This window comes from Trichechus manatus, unplaced genomic scaffold (genome assembly GCF_000243295.1).
Source record: "Trichechus manatus latirostris isolate Lorelei unplaced genomic scaffold, TriManLat1.0 scaffold00001, whole genome shotgun sequence".
Lineage (NCBI taxonomy): Eukaryota > Metazoa > Chordata > Mammalia > Sirenia > Trichechidae > Trichechus > Trichechus manatus.
The window spans coordinates 17,432,658-17,455,275 of record NW_004443937.1 but is presented as its reverse complement, the minus strand read 5'-3'; the positions used below and the strand labels follow the sequence as shown (position 1 = coordinate 17,455,275).

Here is a 22,618-nt window from a genome sequence, read left to right as displayed (position 1 = left end):
CCCTATTCTTCCTCACTCCTTGTTCTTTCCTCTTTTATTAAGTCCTTTGCTTATCTAAAAGGAGCCCTAGTGGCACAGTGGTTAAGCGCTCAGTTGCTGTGATGGTTAAGATTGTGTGTCAACTTGGCTGGGCCGTGATTCTCGGTGTTTTGGCAGTCATATAATGTTGTGATTGTTTCCCTATTGAGATTTGATATGTAATCACCCCCATGATAGGGTCTGCTGTGAGTAGCCAATCATTTGAAGGGGAGTTTCCTTGGGTGTGTGGCCTGCGTAGAGTGTGGGCAGACACTGAGGCAGGGCTCTGGGGCTTTTGCTCATTCTCGATCCTGCAGCTGCCTCCTGTTCGTCTGACCTCCGGTTCTTGGTACTTGAGCTAGCAGCTTGCCTGCAGGCTTGTCTGCTGATCTTGGGATTTGTCAGTCTTCACAGCCTGTGAGCAATAGCCATGCTCTCCAGCATGCCGATCTTGGATTCACCAGCCCCTGAGGCTATGTGAATCAGGAGAAGCCTCTTTCCTGACCCAAGGACTTGGGACGTTACAGCCTCTACGGCCTCGTCAGCCCTTTCCTTGATATAAATCTCTCTCTCTCTCTCTCTCACTCTCCCTCTCTCTCTATATATATATATATATGCTTTACTGGTTTTGCTTCTCTAGAGAACCCAGTCTAAGATAGCTGCTAACTGAAAGGCCAGTGGTTCAAACCCACCAGCCACTCTGCAGAAGAAACCCTATGGGGCAGTTCTACTCTATCCTTTAGGGTCGTTATGAGTCAGAATCAACTTGATGGCAATGGGTTTTGTTTTTCTAAGCAAATTCCATTTCCCTAAAATCATCCTTTGTTACCTTCCCCACCTCCCATAAGTACAGGAAAGAATGAGACTGAGATAAGGAGGCTGGCTGGACTGGTAAAATGATAACTATTCCAATTCTTTACTTCATCCCATCTGCATCCATGGCTAGCTCGCAAAAACATGAGAAAGATGATGGATAGCAAAGAGATGACATAGAAAAAACATGAAATATGGGATAAAAACAAACCAAACTTTTTAATTAAAAAAAAAAAAAAAACCTCTTTGCTGTTGAGTCAATTCTGACTCATAGCAACCATATAGAATAGAATAGAACCGCTCCACAGGGTTTCCAACGCTGTAAATCCTTACAAAAGCAGACTGCCACATCTTTCTCCCACAGAGCCGCTGGTGGGTTTGAACCCCCAACCTTCCATTTAGCAGCCCAGCTCATAACCACTGTGCCACCAGGGCTCCTCAAACATTTTAATAGAAATGATTTTTTTTTTTTTTACTAAATGGAAGCCATTATCTCTTGGCTGTTGCACAACATGAAGTAAAATAATAAATACACTCAAATAGTAATAGTTGTTTTATGATCTTAAGACCAAGACATTATGCACCATAATTTATGACTGCCTCAGTTATGAGACTCACTTGTGATTATAATTAAAATTTCTCTGTAATGTATATCCCTTAATTTGTTATATGCTATGTCACAGGCTCAGAAGAGATAATACCTAAGATATGATAGATTGTCTAGGACAGATATATAAATCAAGGGGGGAAGGGCTGAGTTGACTAATTATATTAAAAGCTGGAAGTAGCCAAAAGTGGGATAAAGGTGATGTATTAATTGACCCATAAGGAGATTTCCCCCTAATGTGGAATCGTAACTAGACTAGATGCAGAATAAAGATAATATCTTTATTGGTAAATTTAATGGGGAAAAGCACCTAGAGACAACCTGGAGCTTACGCTTGATGGCATGAATAAATTCCCACTGAAAAAAATGAAAGGAGATAGATTTTAAAGGACATGTAAAACTTGGATAGGTGAAATAGAGGTTCCCAGGGCTGTGAATCTTTGCAAAGGTGGTCTGCCGCATCTTTCTCCCACAGAGCAGCTGGTAGTTGCTGGCCCTGGCCTTTCAGTTGGCAGCTAGGTGCTTGGCCACTGTGCTACCAGGGTGCACAACCAAAAAAATTTCCCGCAATAAACAGAATACAAAATATAAAGCAAAAATAATAAAATGGTCCAAATTCAACAAAAGATAGTAAAAGACACAAAATCCCAAGAGAAGAAGGAACAATCAAAAGCAAAACATGAAGAAGAGGAACTCTTTCTTATGGAGGCCAAAATAATGCAAAAAATTGATAATTTTCAGACTATAGTGATAAATATGTTTGAAGAAACTAAAAAGCACACAGAAAACTAACTAGTAGAGATCAGGAAACAAATGGAGGAAAAAATGAGAGACTTAAGAAGGAAATTGAAAAGAAAAAAAAGAGAACTACTGGAACTGAAGAATAAAACATCTGAATAAGAAAAAACTAGAGAAATACTCAACAGTATTGAACAGATAGAAGACAGAATAAGTGAACTAGAGGACAAAATAACTGAATTTATCAAGTCTAGAGAGAAACGAGAAAAAAAAAAAAAAAGAAAAGCAAACAAACCCAAAAGGAAATGTGGGATTCAGTTAAGAAATCCAACATTAGAATTATTGTAATCTCAGCACAATGAGAACAATAAAAGCACAGAAACAATTTTCCAAGAGATAATGAGAGAGAATTTCCCAGACCTTAACAGAGAACCAAGCCTGCAAATACAGGAAGCTACATGAACCACAATTAAAAGAGATACAAAAAGATCAACTCCTTGCCATAACCTAATAAAACTCTTAAAAACCAAAGACAAGGAGAGAATTCTGAAAGCATCAAGAGAAAAATGCAATATAACATACCAAGTGTCTTTCATAAGAATCAGTGAGGATTTCTCCCCAGAAACTCTAGAGGCCAGAACACAGTAGAGTGACATATATAAAATACTGAAGCAAAAAATTTCCAACCAAGAATACTTTACCTAGCAAAATTGTCATTCAAAAACTATGGGGAAATCAAGACATTCCCAAATAAACAGAAGCTCTGGGAATTTATCACCACCAGGCCAGCTTTGCAAGTATTACTCAAGGGAGTACTCCAAAAGGAAAGGCAAGAGCATTAAGAAATAAGTACAAAGTAAACTTACAGAATATATGTTGTATATTGATGTTAATGGAGACACACTAACAGAATCGGGGGAAGGAGGACCATATCAGGAATAGACTTATTATGCTATCTGCTGTATGTTAACTGTTCATCATATATTAAATGTTATAATTGTAAGTTGTGTAATCTAACATACATGATAACCACAAAGAAATCACTAGGAAGAAACAACAGCCAACATCATTCTTAGTGGAGAGAGGCTGAAAGCATTCCCCCTTAGAATGGGAACAAGACAAAAATGCCCTTTATCACTACTCCTATTTAACATTGTGCTGGAAGTCCTAACAAGAGCAATAAGTCAAAGAAAGGAAACAAAGGCATCCAAATTGGTAAGGAAGAAGTGAAACTATCCCTGTTCGTGGATGATATGATATTATGCATAAAGAACCCAAAAGACTCCACAAGAAAACTACTAGAACTGGTAGAAAGATTCAGCAGAGTAGCAGGATATAAGCTAAACATACAAAAATCAGTTGGATTCCTACACACCAATAAAGAGAACTACAAAAAGAAAACCAGGAAAGCGATACCATTTATAAGAGCCCCTAAAAAAAATAAAATACTTAGGAATCAATCTAACCAGGGACGTACGAGACATATACAAAGAAAATTACAAAACACTACTGCGAGAAACCCAAACAAACCTACATAAATGGAAGAACATACCATGTTCATAGACAGGTTGTCTCAGCATTGTGAAAATGTCAATTCTACCCAAAGCAATCTACAAATACAATGCAATCCTGATCCAAACACCAACAGCATTCTTTAATGAGATGGAAAAACTAATCATTAACTTTATATGGAAAGGAAAGAGGCCCCAGATATCTGATAAGGGTCTAATCTCTAAAATCTACAGAAAACTGTAACAACTCAACAATAAAAAGACAACCCAATCACAAAATGGGTAAAGGACATGAACAGAACTGTCATCAAAGAGGACATCCAAGCAGCCAACAAACATATGAAAGATGATCACGCTCATTAGCCGTTAGAGAGATGAAAATCAAAACTACAATGAAATACCATCTTACCCCAGCTAAAATGGCACTGATATATTTAAAAAATAAATAAATAAGATAACAACAAATGTTGGCGAGGATGTGGAGAGATTGTAACCCTTAACCATTGCTGGTGGGACTGTAAAATGGTACAACCACTATGGAAAACAGTATGGCGCTTTCCCAAAAAACTAGAACTACACTATGATCCAGAAATCCCACTACTAGGTATATACCCTAGAAACATAAAAATAATGATACAAACAAACATATGCACACCCATGTTCATCACTGCTTTATTCACAGTAGCAAATAAATGGAAACAATCGAAGTGCTCATCAGCAGATGATTGGATAAGCAAATTGTGGTACATACATACAATGGAATACTACATAACCATAAAGAACAATAGTGGGTCTGTGAAACATATTATAACATGGATAGACCTGGAGGGCATAATGCTAAGTGAAATAAGTCAAATATATAAGGACAAATATTGTATGATCTCTCTTTTATAAGAAGAATAGATAAATATAGAGAGACCAATGTTCATTGGTGGTTACCAGGGAGAGGAGAGGGGTGGGGAAAGTATGCTTTATGCCGTAGAGACTAGTTATTTTTGATCACGGGAAAAGTGGCACTGAATGCAGATGTAGTGAATACAGCACAAGCAAAAGAAAAACGAGTACTTGAGCTCATATGGATGGGTACAGGCAAATTGGTATACAGATAGGTACAGGTGTGTACAGAGGTGGGAACAGACAGAAGCATCTATAAAACCAAACCAAACCTATTGCCATCGACTCGATTCTGACTCATAGCGACCCTATAGGACAGAGTAGAACTGCCCCATAGGGTTTCCAAGGAGCTGCTGGTGGATTCGAACTGCTCACTTTTTGGTTAGCAGCCATAGCTCTTAACCACTGCACCACCAAGGCTCCAGAAATGGCTATAGGTACATGCAAATACCATTATGTGTGTGCAACCACATATATTCATTGAAGACACAAATACGAGTACTCCTCAGACATAATCAAACACCTTCCAACATTGATTTTCTGTGTTTGAAGACTTAGGACCATAATCTTATGGGACTACTCAGTCAGTTGGCATAACATAGATCACAAAAATCATGATCTGCATCCTAGTGAAGTGAGTAGTGTCTGGGGTCTTAAAAGCTTGTGAGCAGCCATCTAAGACACAACTACGGGTCTTTACTCACCAGGAGAAAAACAGTAAGAAGGTAACCAAAAAGAGTAGAAAAGAAACAACTCTACACGAGCCACAACCTCATCTACCCTGAGACCAGAAGAACTAGAAGGTGCCCGGCTACCACCACTGACCGTTCTGACCAGGGTCACAACAACTGGTCCCAGATAGAGTGGGAGAAAAATATGGAGCAGAATTCAAATTCTTATTTAAAAAAGAAGAAGCCAGACAAACTGGAGAAGCCCTGAGATACTCTAAACCTAGAACTGAGCCTATCCCCTGAGATCAGCTTTTAGTGAAACAGCAGAATGGCACACAAAATAAAGGATATTATCCATAAGATCGATGCCCTACTTAAAAACCATCAGTATGAGACCAAAAGGTCAACAATTAAGGCTGTGCAAAGATGAGACGATAAGGGAGCGGGGAATTAGAGTACTGGAAAAGGAACAAAATGAACACAATTATAGAGAATGTTAACACATTGTGATAAATGTAACTAATGTCACTGAGCAATTTGTGTGGAAATTGTCACAATGGGAACATAATTTGCTGTGTAAACTTTCACCAAAAACTCAATAAAATATTTTTTTTTTTAAAAAAAAGAATACTTTAGGAATATTGGTGAGGTGAACAGATGAAAGGCAAGAAGAAAATGGAAGTGGAGAGATGAATTAGCAAGGCCTGTGAAATGGCTTAGAATGTAGTTTCTAGATACTCAAAACTGGGACCAGATCCATAATCGCCCCAGTAAGCTTTGTCACCTTGTGAGATTCAACCCAGAAGAGTCAACTTCCCAAACATTTACGATTTAATTCCCAAATACATTTATAAGTTTTGAAATGGAATGAAGTTCAGTTGTTTAGGTATTTTTGTGGTAGTCTTAGCTCAGATTTAACTGTTCCCTCTATGTATAATTGGAATTTGGGGAAATAACGTATAGAACCATATCAGTTTCAGTGACTCACACAGGTACCCTACAGTTATTTGTTAACTGTTTTAGCAAAAGCCCTGTCTACTTTTGGCAATCTGTATGTGCTCCACTGTATTTGGGGTTACTGCTAATTAGTATAACAATAAGACTTCTCGACCTAATCCCTGTAATTGATCAAATTCTTAGTATCTCCCTGATAGTCAGGCCACAGGCTATCCCAAAAAGAGCAGCCACTGAAATCTCCTTCACCAGGGAGACTATATGGTAAAGTGGGGAAAGCACTAGTTCTGGAGTTGAGTAGATTTGGATCTCAGTTCGGGCTCCACCACTTACTACCTGTATGCCCTTAAACTAGGAAATCTGTCTCTGACAAATATTAAAATTGGAGTTATTAAGATTAAACTATGTACGTAAAATCCCTACAGTGTAACTGCTCAGATGTTGTTAAGTTATTGTTGTTGTTAGATGCCATCAAGTCAGTTCCGACTCATAGCAACCCTGTGTACAACAGAACGAAACACTGCCCGGTCCTACGCCATCCTCACAATCGTTGTTATGCTTGAGCCCATTGTTGCAGCCACTGTGTCAATCCATCTTGTTGAAGGTCTTCCTGTTTTTTGCTGGCCCTCTCCAGGGACTGATGTCCTTCTCCAGGGACTGATCCCTCCTGATAACATGTCCAAAGTACGTGAGACGTAGATGTTGTTATAACTGCTGTTTATTGCACCCCTTTACGTTCCAGACACTTTGCTGAATTTTTTGCATAGTTTCATTTAATGGTCATAAAAGCTGTGACCAAACAAAACCACTGCTGTCAAGTCAATTCTGACTCATAGAGATCCTACAGAGCAGAACGCCCCCCTAGAGTTTCCAAAGCTGTAAATCTTTACAGAAGCAGACTGCTGCATCTTTCTTCCCTGGCGGAGCTTGGTGGGTTTGAACTGCCGACCTTTCGGTTAGCAGCCAAGCACTTAACCACTGGGCCACCAGGGCTCCTAAAAACTATGACATAGTATTATTAACGCTCTTCTGTATGACTGGATGGTTATTCAGACTGATCTTTCCACTGAAAATACCTAAAATGGTTGGGTAAAACATCTTTTTTTAAATCTTCTGAAAAGCTTCTAAGATCTGTAATGGCAGTCCAAAAGCTAAGTGAAGACAGGAGACTTCCAGCTATGCAGAAATGAAAAGGTCAACAAATCCTCTCCCCAAAAGACAACTATAAAACTGGACATTTTTTTTTTCAAAACCAATCAATGTAGGGCTCTAGAAATCTACTAAAGACAACCTTGTATTCCTGCATACCTGAGATAAATCCCACTTGGTCATGGTATATAACTATTTTTTATGTTTCTGGGTTCAGTTAGCTGTTTCTTAAGGATTTTTTAATCTATGATCATGAGGGATATTGATCTGTAGTTTCCACTCAACTCAAAATATTTTATAGTTTCCTTTGTGATTTCTTCTTTGACCACTGGGTTATTTAGAAGTGTGTTATTTAATTTCCATATATTTAAGAATTTCCTAAATTTCTTTCTGGTATTGATTTTTAACAATATTTTTTAGTGGGATTTATCCCAGGTATTCAGGAATACAAGGTTGGTTTAATATCTAAAAATCAACAATTCAATATACCATATTAATAATGGACAAAAACCAAATAATAATAGATACAGAAAAAAGCAGTTGACAATATCCAGCCCCCATTTATGATAAAAATTCTCAACAAATGAGGAATAGACGAGAATGTCCTCAACTTGATAAAAGGCATCTCTAAAAAATATGCAGCTAACTTGATACTTAATGGTGAAAGATGAAATGCTTTCCTTCTAAAATCAAGAACAAGGGATGGAAGTCTGCTCTCACTACTTCTATTCCACATTGAACTGGAGGTTCTAGACAGTGCAGTAAGGAAAGAAAAAGAAATTAATGGCATACAGATTGGAAAGGAATAAATAAAATGTCTTCCACAGACAACATAATCCTGTATATAGAATACCCTAAGGAATCTACCAAAAAAAAAAGAAAAGAAAAACTACTAGAACGAATAAATAAGTTTAGCCAAGGTCACAGGATACAAGATCAGTATATAAAAATCAATTATATTTCTATGTGCTAACAATGAACATTCCAAAGTGAAATTTAGCAAACAATTCCATTCACAATAGCATCAAAAAGAATAAAATACTTAGGAATAAATTTAACAAATAAAGTGTGAGAATAATACATACTAAACTAAAAACATTGCCAAGAGAGTTATAGAAGATCTGAATAAAGAAAGATGCATTCCTTGTTTATTGACTGGAAGACTCAATACTGTTAAGATATGTATATACACACATATGTACATATACATGTATATATATATGCATAGATGTGTGTATATATGTATATATATAAATGTGTGTATATATTGTGTGTATGTGTATATATATGTATATATATATTAAAAACCAAACCAGTTGCCGCTGAATCGATTCCAATCGTGGCAACTCCATGTGTTGCAGAGTAGAAATGCGCTCCATAGAGTTTTCAAGTCTGTGACCTTTTGGAAGCAGATCTCCAGGTCTTTCTTCCAAGGCACTTCTGGGTAGGTTTGAACTGCCAACCTTTCGGTTAGTAATTGAGCACAAACCATTTGTCCCACCCAGGGACTCCTTATATATCAGTGTAACAGAACTGAGAGTCCAGTAATAAATCCTTACATTTATAGTCAGTTGATTTTCCAAAAATGTGCTAACACAATTTAGTGGGGAAAGATGAACTTTTCAACCAGTGATGATGAGACAATTAGACAGGCAAACCAATGAGCTCAGACCCTTAACTCACACCATATCAAATTTTTTTTAATTAACTCAATATGGATCCTAGACCTAATTGTAAGTGCTAAAACTATAAAACTTTTAAAATAAAACATAGGAGAAAATTTTTGTGACCTTGGATTAGGCAAAGATATGACACTAAAATTATGATCTATAAGCAAAAAAGCATTGCATTAGACTTCATCAAAATTAAAAAATTTTGCTCTTTAAATGACACCATTAAGAAAATGAAAACACTAACTCACAAAAAAAAAAAAAAAAAACAGACTTACTGGTCTGTCAGAAACTGCAGAAACCCCGAGAGTATGGCCCCCAGACTCCCTTTTAACTCAGTACTGAAGTCACTCCTGAGGCTCACCCTTCAGCCAAAGATTAGACAGGCCCATAAAACAAAATGAGACTAGATGGGCACTCCAGCCCAAAGGCAAGGACAAGAAGGCAGGAGGGGATAGGAAAGCTGGTAATGAGGAACCCAGGGTCAAGAAGGGGAGAGTGTTGACATGTCGTAAGGGTGGCAACTAATGTCACAAAACAATATGTGTATTAATTATTTAATGAGAAACTAGTTTTACTCTGTAAACCTTCATCTAAAATAAAATTTAAAAATTTAAAAAAAGAAGCCAGAGAATGGGAGAAAATATTTGTAAATCATATACCTGATAAAGAATTTGTATCCGGAATATATGAATGATTTTTACAACTCCATTATAAGTAGACAGTCCAGTTAAAAATGGTCAAATGACTTGAGTAGACATTTCACCAAAGAAGATATGTGAATGGCTAATAAGCATATGAAAAAATGTTCAACATCATTATCATTATGGAAAATCAAATGAAAACCCGAATGAGATAGCACTGCCACCCACTAGAATGGCTGTATTTAAAAGAACAATAATATCAGTTGTTGACAATGATATAGAGAAACTGGAACCTTAATACATTGCTGGTGGGAAAGTAAAATGGTAGAACAACTTTGGAAAATAGTTTGAAAGTTTCTTAAAAAGCTAAACATAGATTTACCATACAGTCTAGCTAATAACTTCTAGGTATCTACTCAAGAGAAATGAAAATATGGTCACACAGACTTGTACGTGAATATTCACAGCAGCATTATTCATAATAGCTCAAACTGGAAGCAATTTAAATATCAACTGGTGAATGGATAAACAAAATGTGATATAGCAATACAATGGAATACTATTCAGCAATAAAAAGGAATGAGCTATTGATACATGCTACAGTATGGATGAACCTCAAAAACATACTAAGTGAAAGAAGCCAGACTCAAAGACTATATATTATATGATTCTATTTATATGAAATTTCTAGAAAAGGTGTACCTATAGAGACATAAAGCATATCAATAGTTGCTTGAGGCTGGGAGTGGAAGTGGGGACAGACTGCAGATAGGCACAGGGTGTATTTTTGGAGTCATGGTTTGCACCAATGGCTACACAACTCTGTAATTACTAAAAAGCATTAAGTTGTACACACAATGAGTGTATTTTATGGTGCGTAAATTATGTCTCAGTAAGTGAATGCAAGGAGCCTTGGTTGCACAGTGGTTAAGCACTTAACTGCTAACCGAAAGGTTTGCAGTTCGAACCCCCCAGCCATTCCATGGGAGAAAGATGTGGCAGTCTGCTTCCATAAAGATTTACAGCCTTAGAAACTCTATAGGGCAGTTCTACTCCGTCCTACAGGGTTGCTATGAGTTGGTATCGACTTGATGGCAGTGGGTTTGGTTTGGGGTTTTAAGTGAATACAGGAAACTAGTGCATATGTCAAACCTGGAAATCTAAGCTTCAATTTTCCAGGCTTACAGATTACGAAAAGCTGCTCAAGGTGGGAAATCTAATTGGAATCATTCTCCACATAAAGCTGGTACTCCCAAGAGCTATACCCACTGCATAACAGTGTACTAGAAATAAGCATGCCCTTCATCTCTAACCTCAGAGGACTGCAAGGAAACTTGCCTTGGCACTGAGAAAATTACTGGGATGGAAAGTACAGACATCCTTGAGAAGTATCACCACAAATAAGCCCTCAAGTGGAATTTCAGCCCAAATTCACATTGATTATTTTAGCATTATGTCATTGTTAGGTGCTGTTGAGTCTGTTCCAACTCATAGCAACCCCGTGTACAACAGAATGAAACACTGCCTGGTCCTCCGCCATCCTCACAATTGTTGCTATGTTTGAGCCTATTGTTGCAGCCACTGTGTCAAACCATCTCCTTGAGGGTCTTCCTCTTGCTGACCCTCTATAGTAAATCTTAACAACAGGTAGTATGATTCTTCCAACTTTATTCTTCTTTTTCAAAATTGTAATAGCAACTCTAGTTTCTTTACCTTTCCATATAAATTTTAGGATCGATTTGTCTATATCTCCAAAAAAATCCTGCTTTTCTTTGAAAAGATCAATACAATTGATAAACCTCTAGGAAAACTAACAAACAAAAAAGAGATAAGGTACAAATTATCGAGAATGAAAAGGAGACTATCACTAGAGTCTCTGTAGACTCTGAAAGGATAATAGGCAATGCTACAAACAACTCTACGCACAAAAATTTGACAACGTAGATGAAATTGACCAATTCCTTGTGAACCACAAACTACTAAAAGTCACCCAAGATGAAATAGATAACCCAAAGCTATTAAATACATTGAATTTTTAGTTTAAAACATTCCAAAAAGGAAACCTCCAGGCCCAGATGGTTTCACTGGTGAAATTAACCAAACATTTAAAAAAATAAATAAATAACACCTATTCTGCAACCTTTTTCAGAGTATGGAAGAGGAGAGAACACTTTCCAACTTATTTTGTGAGGCCAGCACTACTGATACCAAAACCAGACAAAGACAGCACAGAAAAAGAAAACTGCAAACTAATATCCCTCATAAACATAAACACAAAAATCCTCAATAAAATACAGTAAAACTTGTGGAAGCCAGAATCTGTGTAAGGTGGAAACCTGTCAGAGAAGGAAAATTGAAATATTTTCCACTAAAACAAGCAATAGAAAAGTGGTAAGACTGCACCCTGTCAAAGGCAGAAGACTTGTGAGACCTGGAAAAACAAGGCAGTCCCGTCGAGTTCTGGCTCTCACAGGTTTCAGTGAGTTAACAAATTCAATCCAGCAATATATTAAAGGAATAACACACCGTGACCAAATGACTTTTATCCTGGGAATGCATTATTGGTTCAATATTCAAAAATGAAGCAATGTAATCTACCATATTAACAGTCTGAAAAATAAAAACCACATAATCATATCAATTGATGCAGAAAAGTCATTTCAAAAAAAGTAAAACATCCGTTTCTGATTAAAAATTCTCAGCAAGAGTGTAATAAGTCAATCACAAAAGGACAAATATTGTATGAGACCTCTACTGTAAAAATACATGAAAAAGTTTACACACAAAAAGAAACAATCTTCATTGGTTACGAGGGATGGGGTGGGAATACTAAACAGACAATATTAAGTGGTAACTTTGGTGAAGGGTAAGACAGTGCACAATACTGGGGAAGCCAGCACAACTTGTACAAGGAAAGTCATGGAAGCTCCATAGACACATCCAAACTCCCTGAGGGACTGAATTGCTGGGCGGAAGACTGTGGGGACCATGATCTTGGGGAACGTCTAGCTCAATTGGCATAACACAGTTTATAAAGACAATGTTCTACATTCTACCTTGGTGGGTAGCATCTGGGATCTTAAAAGCCTGTGAGCAGCCATCTAAGATACTCCACTGGTCTCACCCCTTCGGGAGCAAGGGAGAATGAAGAAAACAAGATACAGGGAAAAGATTAGTCCAAAGGACTAATGGACCACAACTACCATGGCCTCCACCAGACTGAGTCTAGTACAACTGGATGGTGCCCAGCTACCACCACTGAATGCTCTGACTGGGATCACAAGAGAGGGTCCTGGACAGAGCTGGAGAAAAATGTACAACAAAATTCTAACTCACAAAAAAACACCAGACTTACTAGCCTGACAAAGACTGGAGACACCCTGAGAGTATGGCCCCTGGACACTCTTTTAGCTCGGTAATGAAGTCACTCCTGAGGTTCACCGTTCATTCAAAGATTAGACAGCCCCATAAAACAAAAAGAGACTAATGGGGCACAACAGTCCAGGGACAAGGACTAGAAGTCAGGAGGGGACAAGAAAGCTGGTAGTAGGGAACCCAAGGTTGAGAAGGGACAGTGTTGACATGTCATGGGGTTGTTAACCGTTGTCATAAAACAGTATGTGTACTAACTGTTTAATGAGAAACTATTTGTTCTATGAACCTTCATCCAAAGTACAATTAAAAAAAAAAAACTCAGCAAGCTAGGAGGAGAAGGGAACTTCTTCAACCTCTCAACCTGATAAAGGGTACTTATGAAAAAGGGAACAATGAATAAGGAAGACCAAAGAAGAATAGATGCCTTTGAACTATGGCATTGGTGAAAAATATTGAATATACCATGAACTGCCAGAAGAACAAACAAATCTGTCTTGGAAGAAGTACAGCCAGAATGCTCCTTAGAAACGAGGAGGGCAAGACTTCATCTCACATACTTGGGACATGTTATCAGGAGGGACCAGTCCCTGGAGAAGGACATCATGCTTGGTAGAGGGTCAGCAAAAAAGAGGAAGACTCTCAACGAGGCGAACTGATACAGTGGCTGCAATGATGGGCTCAGGCTTACCAACGATTGTGAGGACGGGGCAGGACCTGGCAGTCTTTCGTTCTGTTGTACATAGGGTCGCTGTGAGTCAGAAACAACTCAACAACTCGACAGCACCTAACAACAACAACATGAAAAACCTACAGCTAACATCATTCTTAATGGCAAAATTGAATGTTTTCCCCTTAAGATCAGGAATAAGGCAAGGATGACCTCTCTTACTACTACTAGTCAACATCGTACTGGAAGTCTTAGTGCAATAAAGCAAAAAAAAAAAAAAGAAATAGAAGTCATGCATATTGGAAAGGGAGAAGTAAAACTGTCCCTATTTACAGATGATGTTATCATCTATGTTGAAAATGTCAAAGAATCTATTTTTTTAAATTTCGAGAAGTAATAAATGAGTTTAGTGTAGTCGAAGGATACAAAAGATCAATCTTATTTCATGCACTAGCAAAGTACAATTGTAAACCAAAATTTTAAAAATATGTATCAGTTGCTCCAAATAAATCTAACAAAACATATACGTTAAAATTACAAAATGCTGATGAAATCAAAGAAGATTGGAAAACTCAAAATAGTAGTGATGTCAGTTCTCCCCAAATTGATCTGTGGACTTAATGTAATACCAATTCAGTTTTTAAGCTTTTTTTTTTTTTTTTTTTGCTGGTTATAGAATTCTAGGTTGGCAATATCTTTTTCTCTCACCACATTAAATATGTCACTTTATTGTATGTGGCTTTCATCGTTTCTTTTGAAAAGGCAAACATCAGCCCCATTGTGGTACCTTTGAAGGTAATGTGTCTTTTTTTTTTTTTTACAGCTTGTTTTAAGGTTTTCTCTTCATCTTTGGTTTTCAGCAATTTGTACCTAACTGCGGTTTCTTTGTTTTTATTCTGCTTGGGGTTCACTGAGCTTTTGGAATTTATAATTTATGTCTTTCATTAATTTGGGGATATTCTCAGCTGTTATCTTTTTGAATATCACTTCTACTTGATTCTCTCCTCTTTCTTTGTGAGACTCCAATTAGCTGTATGCTAGATCTTTGGACATGTGTCAGGTGTCTCTTATGATCTTACCTGGATTCTTTTTCCATACATTTTGCTTCCTGTACCTCAGTTTGAATACTTTTTATTGACGTATCCTCAGTTCCACAGTCTTCTAATGGGTTCAGGCTGCTGTTAATCAATGCAATGGGTTATTATTTTCATATCCTTATTTTTCAGTTCTAGAATGTCCATCTTAGTCTTATAGATTCCAATTTTCTGGTGAATATCTCCAATTTTATCACTCATTTTGTCCATCTTTTCCTTTATCTTATTAGTCATAGTTGTTTTTATTTGGCTGCTAATTCCAATATTTGGATAATTCATAAGTCTGCTTCTATTGTTTTTTTTCTTTTACCAGTTATATTTTCCTGCATATTCACATATCTAGTAATTTTTTATTGTATGTTGAACATTGAAAAAGAACCATAGAGGCTCCTGATGATATCCTCCACCAGAGAGAATTCTACCTTTCCTTGATAAAACAGAACAAGGGACTAATCCCCTCAATACAATCAGGGATTGAGTTGGACGAGGGCTGAGTTGCACACTTAGTAAGATTTGTCCCTGTTCCTTGGCCTCCCAGGCTTTTGGCCCTTCAAGATTTTGATTGAGATCCTGATAGATTTCTTTCTCCTCTGTCCTAAAAGACTGTGGGGATTCAATTCTTCCCTTCATAGTTTTTTAGCTTAGGTCTTTAGCCTCCCTGAACAGCTTCAAAACCAGACAAATATCTCGAGTGGGAAATCACTCGTGTGTTTGTGTCAGAGCCTTTCACTTTGGTGACACTTAGTCTCCTATGTGCCATGTATTTGTGGGAGATTTCTCTCGGACTTTCAGAAATATTTGGCCCAGAATTCCAGATTGCCCGTATAGCCATAATTTTTAACGAAAAAATTGGCCATGTGTTTGAGGTCCCTCTTTGAAGATCCTCTAGTTTCCAATCCATCACACTAGCCCCATATGGCCACCAAAAACTCCCCTGGTTTCTCTTGCCCTCAGTAGAGTCTCTCAGTCTGTGCCAAATCCAATTCTTAGCCTTTGCCAGAATTAGCAAATATCCCAAGGGCAGAAAAGGCCTAAGAAGGACTCTTCCCTCTCTAGAATTTTAGCTCATCTAGTCTTTATTGTGGAGCTCTGGTGGCACAGTGGTTAAGAACTCAACTGCTAACCAAAAGGTCGGCAGTTCGAATCCACCAGCCACTCCTTGGAAAACATATGGGGCACATTCTACTCTGCACTATAGGGTCACTATGAGTCAGAATCAACTCGACAGCAATGGGATTGTTTTTGTTTTTTGTGGTTTTTTTTTTTTTTCTTTTTTTTTTTTGGTTTAGTCCTTATTGTTTCTGCACCTCTCCAGTATCTAAAAAAAAAATACCATTTTTTCAATTCGTCCATTTCTTCTATTTGCATTAGGTTCATTGGCCTGCCATTACCTATTACATCCTAATAAGAAGTCAAAGAATGATTACTATACATATGTTCCAAACAACTTCTTTTTTATGCTATGTTTCATTAGTTAAAAAAGGAGAAAAGGAAAAGATGACATTTCTTGAGAGCTTAAGTGCCTTATTCAAATTTATAGTTATTTAATGGCATAGCAGGAATCAGAACCAGTCATCTGACAGGAAAGAGTTTACTTTCTACCACCATGCTACTCCTTTCTTACTTCATCAGTTCAAGGTTACTGATTTTTATTCTACCATTCTACTGAGGCTTCTTCAGTGGCCATCCTAAGGTGTTAGAAAAGGCCCTTAGGGAAATTCCTAATTCTGTCTCTACCTTGGGTCAGCTAAGGGTGAAGAGTAGTGACCCCATTGAGTTATATATTGGATGGTGCTGGCCTTGCAGTCTCTGGCACCCTTGCTTTCAATATTTGGTCTTTAGGGTTACAATATTTTATCCCTTTATCCCTTGCCAAAAATCATAAGCTAGACCTTCTCCAAAGCGGCTAACTTAGGGAAACTGGTTCATCGTTATGTAAGCGTATAAATTCTGTGATTTTTTTCCATAACTGGAAGAGTGAGGTAAAGCGCAAACTCACATACCCCAGCCAAGGTTATGACATCTCATCTGTCAGTCCTCCTTCTGCAAAGGGGCCTTTTGAAGTAGGACGGCCCTAGTGGTGGCAGTGAGAATCCTTGAGCATACTCACTGAGTCTCCCTCTCTGGACTAGGCTCTTGAAGTCCATCTACAAAGTGACTTCTTCCTCTTGAAAAGGAAACACATTCAGTTACGCTTGTTAGATCCATCCACCTAAGATCATCTTATGAAATGGTCTGAACCTAAATTAAGATTTAATAGCACAAAACAAGCAAAGACAGTGAAGGAGGGGAAAACTGACTAGGAAATTTTCCTGCATTCATCCACTGTAGCTTAATATCTGTCTGATGCATATTAAGTAGTCAACAGATATTTTTGACAGAACAGGCATAGGGACATCTTTTCCTTGACTCATTTTCAACTATAGTTTATTCACTGGACCAACATTCCTCAAAACCTTATTCTTTGCTACATGATGGAGATACAGAGGTTAACCTCAACTTCAGAAATCTTGTGGGGAAGACACAATTTAATGTGATTTACAGAGATATATACAAACCTAGGAGTCCCTAAGTATTGCAAACGGTTAAGACTCTTGGCTGATAACCAAAAGATTGGCATTTCAAGTCCAACCCATAGGTACCTTGGAAGAAAGGCCTGGAAATCTATTTCCCAAAAATCAGCCATTGAAAATCCTATGGAACACAGTTCTACTATGACACGCATAGACTCGCCATAAGTCGGAGTTGACTTTACGCAACTGGTGTACAAACCTAGGGATTCAGAGAAGCTTCACAGAGAGGTCAACTCTGAGCTCACTCTTGAAAGAGTAGGAGTTTGCCCAACAGAATAGTGCAGGGAGAGAATTCTCAGTCATTAACATGCCAACTTCACTGTATTTTATCTGACAGTAGTTTTGTACGCGAGGAACATCAAATGCACAATGGAACAATTGCAGATGCACCTGGAAAGGGAGGCAAGAGCCAACCCACAGAGAGCTTCATATGCCATATTCTTTGGAATTCAGATTTTGTCTATAAGTGATGGAGAGCCATTGAAGGGTCTTAAACAGTAAAGATTAGTAATAGGTTAGCGCTTTTTAGAAGAACCAAAAGCCTCTGTTCTCCTGCAGATACCTCCCAGAAACTAAAAGGGATTGTCCTATTTGCAATTGTTAAACTTGGGGATTGCATTTGTCCTGGGTCTACCCATCGTCCTTTGCCCTTAAATATAGCTCACAAGTGGGCAGGTAGGCAGGAACTCTGTCTGTAGTATCCTAAGTTAATGGGATCTGTAAGGCCTTGTCACAAAATCCAAGCTGAGAACCAGAATGGATGAAAACTTGACATTAGAGTTCTAGCTGAGTCTTTAAGAAAATCTCACTCTTTAGAAATGAAAGCAAGTAGGTCTCTGCTTTTTAATGTTGACTGCATTTTAGTCACTACACTGCTGATGTGTAAGCCAGAGGAAAGAAAGGAGCTGGAAATCAAATGAGCTAATTTTGCTCTCTGACTTAATAGCTTTTATAAATGGTTTGTCAGGGCAATAGCTAAATTACGGTTTGGGTAAAATGTGGATTTTTATTATCTGTGCTTTCTTTGTTCCCTATTAGCATGAGAATTTAATAATTTGCTTTATAGTTTAACCCATTGGGTTTAGATAGGAATGTAATGTGATTTCTGTTACTTCTGTAGTTTTTGAATCTCATTCATCATTATCCAAACTTGATACAGCAATATTTGCAGTAAGTATAAAAATTAAAATTACAAAACATGCCATTGTTCTAAGAAAAATGTAAAGACAGGGGAAAACACACATACTAGGGAAAGAAAATACAGTATATGTGATGGTTAATGTCATGCATAAACTTGGCTAGGCTGCGATTCTCCGTAGTTTGGCAGACACTATAATTATCTTCCATTTTGTGATCTGATGTGAGCAGCCAATCAGTTGGAAGGGGTGTTTCCTTGGGGATGTGGCCTGCATCCAGTATATAAATGGATGTTCTGGCAGAGCTCGCTCTCTCTCTCAACCCTGCAATCTTCTCATCACCTGACCTCTAGTTCTTGAGACATAAGCCAGCAGAGGCCTACGGCCTGTCACCCGACCTGCAAATTTTGGATTTGCCAACCCATGTAGCCACATGAGCCAGCAGAGGTTTTCAGCCTGTAGTCTGGTCCATGGATTTGGGACTTGCCAGCCCCCACAATTGCATGAACCATTTCCTCACGATTACATGAGCCATTTCCTTGAAGTAAATTTCTCTCTGTATATGTCTATATATGCTTCACTGGTTTTGCTCCTCTAGAGAACCCAGACTAAAATTGTATAGAAATTCAAAATTATTACATTGAAAGAAGTATGAAGAAGGAGGCAGCAAGGGTCCTGGGCTAATAGGGAAGAAGAAACATCAAGAGACTTATGAAGAAAAACAGTTCTTAGGAGTCTGATGAGTGAAAAGGAGCAAAATTTGGCCTCTCAGAATTGAGGGGAGAAATAATTTAGTGGAAACTAAGCTTTTTTTAATAACGGGTAAAATTCAACTGAGTAACATTGGTATCAGGTAGACTAATAATTTCCATTGGGAAGATACTGAGTTCTTCTTATTATACTGTAATTTGATTCAACAGATACTTGTTGGGGGCATATGATGTGTCAATCACTGGGATGGGTGCTGAGGAGCCAGAGATGAAGGGCACACGGTATACCCAGAAGGAAATCATGGAGGTAGATAGATCAAGATGTAGACAGATCAATTGTGCATGCAGTTAAGCGCACATCTATGGGGACATAGTTGAGGGGCAGCTAACTCACTCTGCATGTAGGAATTAGATGAAAAAGGAGAAAGGTATACTTGGTGACGGTCAAGCATGATAAAGAAAGAGTAGGTTGAGTTACTTTATTGCTTCAATTCCTTCATACCTCAATATTCATGAATGAATGTTAATTTAGTTTGTTTTTCAATTAAGTGCTAATTATTGATTATTGTCAAAGGATGAGACCACTGCTCAATAGCTGAAATCAAAAGAACCGAATTTATTGCTTGCTTAAGTGTAGGAATGGTTAGTTAGGAATGGTCAGATATATTCTCATTGAACAAAGCAAGCAGATGATCTTATATAGGATTTTGGGCAGAAATTTATTTTGAATTAGTGTTTGTTATAGGGGTGGGAGTGGGTTGCTGTCAACCTTAGAAGTGTGGTTTGTGTTCATTACAGAGGCAGGAGTGGGTCAATGTCAGTTCTAGAAGAGGATTCAGGGAAGTGAATCTGCCACTGACTGACTACTTTCAGAGTGGGACGCTATCTAACTGATTGGTTCCAGAGGCACATTCACTGAAGCAAGTGGTTTGTCACTGATTGATTAATCAGGTTTAAAATCAGTTCTCATGTTTACTTGTCACTGCGGCCTAGAACAATTAGCCTTTTCCTAAGAGTGTGAGGACTTTTATATACCCCACTCTCCCCTTTCGGCCTTTTGTCAGCCAAAGCAGCAGGAGAGATCATCAAGTATTGTCCATATATTTACCACTGATGTTGAGTCTTGAAAACAAAGTTTTGTTTGTGGGCCTCATTCTCAGTTTGTGTGTTGATCAGCATGAGCTCATCCTGTTTTTGTCTTCAAGTCATTGCTGAAACATTTTTTAGGACAGTGGCTGTGTAGATTTAAGACTCTGGATAAACACATCAAATAACTGTGCAATAAACAAGTATAACTAGAAGTATTAGAAGGGATTGGCAGATACTCTAATGCCATAATCTAAATTTTTCCAGATCTGACCATGAAAACAAGTCCCAACAACTCCTTGAGTCTTCATTAGGTCGTCATGTTGCCTTTTCTCTTTATTTAGTTAGAAATCGTTTTACCTTATCTGTGGTGTCAATCCTGTCACAAAATGAAGTCTTAGCAATGGCACCAAAACCCTCTGGTTAGAAAAAGAAAACCCAAGGCTATGTTATTATCCATAACTTCTTGGGCAACTAGTTGGTTGTGTCCCCAGGGCATGGGCTTTACTACTACCTGTACTAGCCAAAGTGAAGGGCAGTTTTTGGAGGACCTCACCTGAGTAGAAGAACACCTATAGATGGGATTGTTATCTTCAGGAGTCTGGTCCTGAGCACAGACTCCAGTGTTCATTCACACTTCTTAAGAAGATTATTATCCGTTAACACTCTTTATATGAAGACATAGTTCCCTAAGGGTGTTGGAGAGCCATAAACTTGAATGGTCTAACTAATAGACCAATAGAACAATTAGTTCTGGTCCCAGATTGGCACCAAAGAGCCTGATTCCCATATAGGAAAAAGAACCTGGGAGCTGCATTAGAGATGTGATCAGCCATACTGGAGCCATAGGTATATTTTCTTTGGTCTCATGACAGTCACTGCTACATTCCAAGAAAATTTTAATCTCCCTCTCCCAGTGAAAGGACACTTTTTCCCATTTTTGTATTGTATCATCATTGGTAACGTTAGTATAATAACATATCTCTATGTTATACTTCAAACTAGCTGCACAAGCAATAGCTTGGGAGAGCCAAATTATATAGTTAGGATGGTCATCTTCCCAAATAAAGCCTGGTCTTAGGAAACCACTAAAGAGAAAAAATACAATCAAAGGGATATAGAACAAAAGAACACAAAAAAGAGTGGCAATAGTTCTAGTAGAATCTTGTTCTGATGGTCTTGGCAGAAGCTATTTGCTCTGTTCAGTTGTCTTCTTAGTCCAAGGGTTTTCCATGGGCCAAATGTCTCTGGAGGTTATCTGGAGAACCTCAGTTTAAGATGTTTAATGGGTGTGTGCCCAATTCTATTTACTTTCTAAAGCTCTTTGAAAACGTTTGGCCACATGTTAGAGATCTTCTCAATCAGCCATTTTTCCATTCCAATTTATTTTTGCTAAGACCCCTATTTCAGGTTAGAGTCCATTTTTAAAAAGAGAAGACAAGGCTTACTTTACCTTAGTCATTGGGTTTATCCCCAAGGAAATTGTTTCAAAGTTTCCTAAAGTCTATTTTTGTTTTTATTTTTATTTTATTTATTTTGTTGTTGTTGTTGAGAATATACACAGCAAAACATACTCCAGTTCAACGGTTTTTACATGTACAATTCAATGACATTGATTACATTCTTCAAGTCGTGCAACCATTCTCACCCTCCTTTTCTGAGTTGTTCTTCCTCCATTAACACAAACTCACTGCCCCCTAAGGTTCCTATCTAATCTTTAATTTGCTGTTGGCAATTTGATCCCATACAGGTAGTTCTTAAAAGAGTATAATGCTTAAGGCAGACCTTTTTTACTAGTTAAGCTGAACTATTGTTTAGTTTTAAGAAGACTTCAGGGGATATTTTTGGCTTAAGGTTTAAAAATTATCTAAGGGCAATAGCTTCAGGGGTTCATCCAGCCTTCATGGTTCCAGAACATCTGGATTCCAGGAAAATTTGAAATTCCGTTCTACATTTTCCCCCTTTTGATTAGGATTCCTCTATAGAATCCTTGATGAAAATGTTCAGTAATGGTAGCCGGGCACCATCTAGTTCTTCTGGTCTCATGGCAAAGGAGGCAGTTATTCATGGAGGCAATTAGCCATACATTCCATATCCTCTTCTTATTCCTGACTCTCCTTCTTCTTCTATTACTCTAGGCAAATTGAGACCAATTGTGCCTTGGATGGCCACTTGCAAGCTTTTAAGATGCCAGGCATTACACGACAAATGAGGAGGCAGAACAGAAGCACTACCCACATTATCAGGTCAATTAACTGGGATGTCCCATGAAACCATGACCCTAAACCTCCAAACCAAGGAACCAAAT

The 22,618-nt window shown here is 38.0% G+C and overlaps 1 protein-coding gene across 1 annotated transcript in view; it reads left to right on the top strand.

The window, feature by feature from the left end:
• KBTBD12 (kelch repeat and BTB domain containing 12) overlaps positions 1-22,618 on the top strand; it is a 65,155-nt gene that overhangs the window by 11,096 nt on the left and 31,441 nt on the right. The gene's annotated exons all lie outside the window — the stretch shown is intronic.